The sequence below is a fragment of the Schistocerca serialis genome, chromosome 9 (assembly GCF_023864345.2).
Source record: "Schistocerca serialis cubense isolate TAMUIC-IGC-003099 chromosome 9, iqSchSeri2.2, whole genome shotgun sequence".
NCBI classification, from domain to species: Eukaryota; Metazoa; Arthropoda; class Insecta; order Orthoptera; family Acrididae; genus Schistocerca; species Schistocerca serialis.
In genome coordinates this window covers 276,164,276-276,172,599 of record NC_064646.1, presented here as the reverse complement: position 1 = coordinate 276,172,599, position 8,324 = coordinate 276,164,276, and the positions used below count along the sequence as shown (strand labels likewise).

The 8,324-nt window shown below is 43.5% G+C and overlaps 1 pseudogene; it reads right to left on the bottom strand.

Annotated features, from left to right (window-relative positions):
* Positions 1-622: 622 nt before the first annotated feature.
* LOC126420138 (5S ribosomal RNA) lies at positions 623-739 on the bottom strand (annotated as a pseudogene).
* Between the last annotated feature and the right edge of the window lie 7,585 nt (positions 740-8,324).

The following is an 8,324-nucleotide window of genomic DNA, read 5'->3' as shown; positions in this document are numbered from 1 at the left end:
CGTCCAAGATTTCCAGCGTTCGGAAGTATTATCCGGTTATCCTTCCGGCCCCTACTATAATAGCGGCCAGCCGTCACCCCATTGTGCTCCAGAGCTCGGGTGCCACGACGTCTGTCCAGCTACTTCCTGTGTTTAAGCAGGTTCAACACCTGTGCAGGCCTTCCACCCAGAGCTTGAGTTCTGCCTGCCGTTTCATCTCCACTGGCGTTCCAACCTCTGCTAGTATAGGCAATCATTCATTATGCCGTTTTTATAACAAAGACACTCCGTCACCTTTCATGCAATAAGCGTTAACAATTATTTATAAGACGTACGTGACAATGTCAGTCTCATTTACATATTCATATATACGATGTACAACCTATCACATGATATATAATTGTGTTTGTAGATCATGGCCAAGTATGTGGATGAGCTCTTGTACTCGCTCCGTCTTCAGGCCACCAGTGGCCTATCGGGACCATCCGACTGCCTAGTCATCCTCAGTGGAGGATGCGGATAGGAGGGGAGTGGGGTCAGCAGACCACTCGCCCGGTTGTTATGGTGTCCTTGCCCGAAGCCGCTACTATTTGGTCGAGTAGCTCCTCAATTGGCATCACGAGGCTGAGTGCACCACGAAAAATGGCAACAGCGCATGGAGTCTGGATGGTCACCCATCCAAGTGCCGACCACGTCCGACAGCGCTTAACTTCGGTGATCTCATGGGAAACGGTGTATCCACTGCGGCAAGGCCGTTGCCATAGGATGAGTTCTTGTAAGGTGCGAAATTATAGCCACCTTACATAGTGTTAGCGATTCATTTGTCACCAACATCGACGATCAGATGGCGCTTTAGAGGCCTGTCTGAGCGCCCTCTTTTGGCTGTGTCGGCTGTTTAGAGATGAACAGTGTGTGTAACATTCGTTCTAGGGTACAGCCATGCCCCGCCGACGAGTACGTTCTCCTGTTGAACAGTTTTAGCTATTTGATTGGAGTCGCATTGTGGGCCTGCAGGAAGCTGGATAAACGCATCGACGGGTTGCTGTACATGTTGGCCACAGTGTATCGGTGACGTGTCGTTGCTTTCAGCAATGGTCTGTGGAACATCTTCAGGCCCAAAGGCCTGGACGTCCGCGTAGTATAGGCGCACGTCAAGATCAACGAATTTTGGGAGCAGCAATGGCTGATCAGACATCACCCAGGGAAGAAATCTGGGCACATGTTGCACCTGATTTGTTACCAAGAACCATTGGGAACCGTCTGCTCGTAGCAAAATTAAGATCACGGATGCCTCTGGCCAGGCCACCGCTGATGCAATAACATTGCCAATCACAGCTACTACTTTGCAGTCGTGAAAGAGTCGACTGGAGAGTGGAAAGGCACTCTGTTGTCTTCAGCCGTGAGAGTAGGTTCTCTCTGTATGCGAGTGATGTACGTACACGTGTATAGCGTAGACATGGTGATTATTCCGGAATGTATGTGCCCATGAAAAAGATGTTCCATCCAGGCTTCATGGTGTGGAGAGCCATCAGTTTAGCTCGCTATCACATTTGGTGTTTCTGGAGGATAAACTAAACAGTGCTTGCTACATTCCACAGGTTGTTACCCCCTACTACAGCCATTTCTTCGACAAGATGGTTCAAATGGCTCTGAGCACTATGGGACTTATGACTTATGAGGTCATCAGTCCCCTAGAACTTAGAAATACTTAAACCTAACTAACCGAAGGACATCACACACATCCATGGCCAAGGCAGGATTCGAACCTGCGACCGTAGCGGTCGCGCGGTTCCAGACCGAAGCGCCTAGAACCGCTCGGCCACAACGGCTGCCTCTTCGACTAGATGATGATATGTTTTTACAGGAGGACCGTGCATGGCAACATATGGAGGCTTCATAGTGTACGAGGGCTGATAAATGAAACCTTGTAATGGGACGCGAAATTAAAGCGTCACCCATCCACAAGGATCAGCTCAGTTTGCAGATAAATATAAGTACAATTTAGTGTTTTGTTTATGTATTTGTAATATTTTGTTATGTTTGTAACATATTTGAAGTTCTGTGTTTTTGTTTTGTATATTTCATGTTTGGAGAGAGCAGCGCAACTCGCGGAAACAGCATCTTCACTGCCAGAACCAGAAAGAAAATTGCTGGCCACTAGACGCCGCGGGTCAACGGCCAAAGAGCAGCCGAAGGTCCTCTGACCAGGTTGTTGCGTCGAACCTCCAACATTCAAATAAATAAAAATTCGTAATTTTCCATTGTAATGACGTCACAGAATGTTTAGTTCATGTTGAATTTTGTTCAGTTCTGTTTTGTCGAGTCTGATGTTCACATCTGCATGTAGCATATACGAAGACAATAAAACCGTGTATCCTCTAAAGCTTAAATACGTGTTCGAGAATTATTTATGAAGAGTTATATTGAGGAAGAATTATTACTGAATTTTTCCAATATATTAATTTTCAGAAGAGTTTGATTTCGATTAGTTAATCTTAAAGGTTTTACAGTCTGATTTTAATATGGGAAAAATAAGATAACTTACAAGAATATAATTTCCAAGAAGAAACAAACGACCTCTAAATTTCAAAAGTTTCGCGCAAATCGGTTGGACTGAGTGACGTAATTTTGCACAAACGACTCAACTGAAGGTGTTTTAATTACAGTTTCGTTCAAGAATCTTTTATAGAGAACTTTAAAAGAATTTAAATAATTTTTTGAAGTATTTTGTAAACGACGTAGGTGACGAAATCTGCACATGGTTATATTTCAAACAAAATCATTGAATCATACGCGTCGTTACACTACAACCTGGGACTGACTGTTTCCAGCAGCTCCCGTGATCATTTCCTATCTGTACCATGAATATTTGAAAAGTTTGGGTTTCCATACATAATGTCCATGGGCGGTAGCACACTCGTATCGGCAGGTGGGTAGTAGTGTTCTATTTTGTAGACAATTTTGCATTTCATATACCAAACAATGGAGGAGGCCCGAGAGGAGCAATGTGGCGCAATAAAATTCTGTGTTCGTTTAAACCATACGGCCCTTGAAATTCAACGAAAAGCCGCAGCAAGCGTGCGGTGGAGATGCACTACCTCGTGCAACAGTGTTTAGGAGGTTCAAGTACTTTAAAGAGGGCTGACTTTCTGTGTTAAGCAAGGTGGGCACAGTGCTTCGGCTTCTGCTGTGGCAGAAGTCAACATCAACACACCTGTTGTAATAGCCCGTGAGGATCGGCGGATAACATTACGTAACCTCACTGAAGTGTTGAGAATTTCATATGGCAGTGTCTTTTTGATTATGCATGATCATCTGCATATGACTCGTATTGGGGTGCCCATTGGATGCCACGTCTGTTGACTCCCAAATAAAAGCCTGTGCGAATGGAGACGAGTCGTGAGGTGCTGCGTCTCTTTTTTCTGATGGAGGGGATGCGTTTCTTTAATCGATTATCACCGGTGATAAGTGACAGCTGCACCAATATGATCCCGAAGAAAAACGAGCCAGCACAGTGCTGAAATCGCCAGATGCTCCATCACCAAAAAGAGAAAGTTGACCACATTTTCTGACTGTCATGGAATGATTTATCAGCATGCAGTTCCTCCATATACTACTGTTACAGCAGCATACTACATGCCATTATTGACTTAAGTAAAGAAGCACATTACACGGAAACTGACAGAACTTTCTAGGACTGGGTGGTGACTCCATCATGACAATACGCTGTCTCACGTCGCAACCCATGCCACGCAGCTTCTGCCTCAACTCAACATTATCTGCGTACCGCATCTGCCTTATAGCCCCGATCTTGTACGTTGTGATATATCTTTATTCCCATCACTACAGGCAAAGCTTCTGGGCATTCGGGTTGAGAACAGTGAAGCAGTGCTCAAGAAAGGGGAGGTAATTTTCAAGGATCTGGCAAAGAATGGCCTACATCATATGTTGGAAGACTGTCAGAGGCGCTATAAAAAAAGTGCATTCAAGTAGGAGATGAGTACTTTGACAAAGCTCACTTAAACATTGAAATGGACTAATAAACACCAGTGAAAAAAAATCAGTGTCAGTCTTTGTCGATCAGCGCTCGTATAACAACTGCCCTGGTCAGCGAGATCACCAGAAGTTTCTATCGCAGGCAGTCTATCGCAGGATACCATTCGGCAGCTTTACGATCATTTGCACGCGAGAATACACCGCAGCTTTACCGCACTGAGTGTTGATGTGACTCTTTTGGCATCCTTTACTGTGACATGTATATTTCATTTGGTCTGAATTTATTATCATTTACTCCTACAATGATAAACTACCAGTCACATCACTTGTCAATAGAATGGCCTTGTCTTTGAGGGCTTTTTACCGGCGGTGTATAAAATTGACGATTCGTCCGTCTTTAGAACGACTAAACTTCTGGGTTCTGGGGATGGTCTTCCTGCACATACTCTTGTATCCGGCAGTGTTTCGCCTTCCCCACCAAACCACATCAATTCCTCGCAGATCCAGACTTCCCAAACTCATAGGACCCTCTGGCGAAGTTCTGCGCTTGAATACGAACGCGCGTTCACGTACTTGCACTTGCTGGTTGAGTACACCTGTACTGCGAATGATCAGGGAGAGAGCGCTAGATTCCTTGATATAGTATGGGCTTTGGAGCACTTCTGGCGTGACAGTTTCCTATTTAAATTAGATTCCATAGGTTTTTCGGAACATGCAATCATTGCTGCAACATAAAACCGCTAATGGCTCGGTTTCCAGGACATACGCTGAAGATGACTGAACGTAACTTTTGTACGATGAAACTGGTACTGACTGGGTTTCCAGTCGTAAACTTAATATGACTGATTCGTTCCTGATGGAACAGGTTCTTTGTCAGGGACAGCAATCAATGTAATAGCATAAAAGTGGTACTGGTTTGGTTCCCAGAACCTACTCTCAGAATGATTGATTCGTTCTTAACTGAGAGTAGAATCTTCCCCAGGAACAACGATCACTGCTACAGCATGAAACTAGTACTGTCTGGGGTGCCACAGGGTTCGATTCTGGGAATCGTGCTTTCCTCTATACAGGGTGTTACGAAAAGGTACGGCCAAACTTTCAGGAAACATTCCTCACACACAAAGAAAGAAAATATGTTATGTGGACATGTGTCCGGAAACGCTTACTTTCCATGTTAGAGCTCATTTTATTACTTCTCTTCAAATCACATTAATCGTGGAATGGAAACACACAGCAACAGAACGTAACAGCGTGACTTCAAACACTTTGTTACAGGAAATGTTCAAAATGTCCTCCGTTAGCGAGGATACATGCATCCACCCTCCGTCGCATGGAATCCATGATGCGCTGATGCAGCCCTGCAGAATGGCGTATTGTATCACAGCCGTCCACAATACGAGCACGAAGAGTCTCTACATTTGGTACCGGGGTTGCGTAGACAAGAGCTTTCAAATGCCCCCATAAATGAAAGTCAAGAGGGTTGAGCTCAGGACAGCGTGGAAGCCATGGAATTGGTCCGTCTCTACCAATCCATCGGTCACCGAATCTGTTGTTGAGAAGCGTACGAACATTTCGACTGAAATGTGCAGGAGCTCCATCGTGCATGAACCACATGTTGTGTCGTAGTTGTAAAGGCACATGTTCTAGCAGCACAGGTAGAGTATCCCGTATGAAATCATGATAACGTCCTCCATTGAGCGTAGGTGGAAGAACATGGGGCCCAATCCATCGGTCACCGAATCTGTTGTTGAGAAGCGTACGAACAATTCGACTGAAATGTGCAGGAGCTCCATCGTGCATGAACCACATGTTGTGTCGTAGTTGTAAAGGCACATGTTCTAGCAGCACAAGTAGAGTATCCCGTGTGAAATCATGATAACGTGCTCCATTGAGCGTAGGTGGAAGAACATGGGGCCCAATCAAGACATCAACAATGCCTGCCCAAACGTTCACAGAAAATCTGTGTTGATGACGTGGTTGCACAATTGCGTGCAGATTCTCGTCAGCCCACACATGTTGATTGTGAAAATTTACAATTTGATCACATTGGAATGAAGCCTTATCCGTAAAGAGAACATTTTCACTGAAATGAGGATTGACACATTGTTGGATGAACCATTCGCAGAAGTGTACCCGTGGAGGCCAATCACTGCCGATAGTGCCTGCACACGCTGTACATGGTACGGAAACAACTGGTTCTCCCGTAGCACTCTCCATACGGTGACGTGGTCAACGTTACCTCGTACAGCAGCAACTTCTCTGACGCTGACATTAGGGTTATCGTCAATTGCAGGTGTCCTCGTCGTTCTAGGTCTTCCCCAGTCGTGAGTCATAGGCTGGAATGTTCCGTGCTCCCTAAGACGCCGGCCAATTGCTTCGAACGTCTTCCTGTCGGGACACCTTCGTTCTGGAAATCTGTCTCGATACAAACGTGCCGCGCCACGGCTATTGCCCCGTGCTAATCCACACATCAAATGGGCATATGCCAACTCCGCATTTGTAAACATTGCACTGACTGTAAAACCACGTTCGTGATGAACACTAAGCTGTTGATGCTACGTACTGATGTGCTTGATGCTAGTACTGTAGAGCAATGAGTCGCATGTCAACATAAGCACCGAAGTCAACATTACCTTCCTTCAATTGGGCCAACTGGCGGTGAATCGAGGAAGTACAGTACATAGTGACGAAACTAAAATGAGCTCTAACATGGAAATTAAGCGTTTCCGGACACATGTCCACATAACATCTTTTCTTTATTTGTGTGTGTGGAATGTTTACTGAAAGTTTGGCCGTACCCTTTTGTAACACCCTGTATACAACGACCGACGTACAGAAGCAGATGGGATGGGAAATCGCCCTGTACGCCGATGGCATTGCACTGTTAGGCACCTCGAAAGCCGTCTGGACAAAATCGACCACGATGCCCTGTCTTAAAGGAGACAATCAAACCTAACAAGAGCAAAGCAACTCCGTTTACGACCAAGCTCAAGCTCCCCCCAGCGCCAGCTCACTATTGGTGGCAAGAGTTGCGGCCTTTGTTTATCAAGCGTACCCGCTCTTTACAAGCGAAACGCTAAAGTCTGTCTCTGAGTTTGTGCGTTACGACTATTTTAATAAGCGCGTAGGGCAGATATTACAAAATGTTATAATATAACGCTATTACACTTCAGATATTAGCGCAAGAGAGACAAAAAGTAAAAAAATTACATAAGCTCATTACGCAGTGAAGTAAATTCGTTCAATCATATGCTGCATCCTCTTAAATTGTTATAACTAGTGATTCTATTTTATGGAGCGGAAGTTTTGGCTCACACTTGGGTCTACGAAAGCCAAGAATTTTATGAAATGTTAAATGTTATAATTAGAACGTTTCATCGACTAACATGTTATTTTAGTAAAAGTACACATTTTTGGAGTCTCAAGTAGTGGGACCATAAAACTATGATACTGAATCTGGGAAAGTATTACGTATTTACGGTTCAAACATTCTAGAATAGGATAACCTTAGAAAGACGCGAAAGAGGGCATTTAAACAAGATTTGTCAATCCTAAATCAAACACTCAATAGCGGGTTTAAATTCTGAAGTGGATATTGTTTTAGTGAATTGTAAGTTTAGAATATTTCATTAAAGAAAATGTATTTACATCAACTATGTACGTCAATGGCCCTAAACGATATCTGTATATTATTAAATACAATGTATCCAACGAATTATGAAATAAAACTAGAAAATATTTGCAAAACGATTTTTTTTTTGTATACCGATGTTAGGCTGACAGTGAAAATTAAAAAGTCTGGAATTGGGAAAAAAAGAACTGATAAATTCGAATTGTGTACCGAAAAACAAAGTTGAGCAGTAAGCCTCATAGTGGATATACACGAAATAAACTTTTAAAAAACTTATTTAACTCTGATGCCTTATATTAGACTTGTTGGCTTACGCAGCTTCACATCTGATCGTGTTAATGGATTTCCTGAATTACTTTCATGTTTTCCACTTTTTAATGTCAACTGACATTATTAAATCTTAATCAAATGCACTTTAGAAGCTGCATTTTTAAGTTTTTTTTCAATTTGAAAGTGCATACAAGACCCAATATTCAATTAAATGAATCAGAAGACACTCCAAAAATTGCCTTCAGACTGGTCTATAGAAGTGACTCTTAAAAGCCTAAGACTGAACGAACACCATCTTCCCCTTCTCATCTTAACATCTCATTAAGAAGCCATGCAGCCCGGATTGCTAAATCTGTAATCGTGAATGCTGAATCGTGATTGTGCGGACGCCATTGTCCTCGGGAGTAGCCCAATTTAACATCAGTAGTGTTCATATTGTGGGAATATC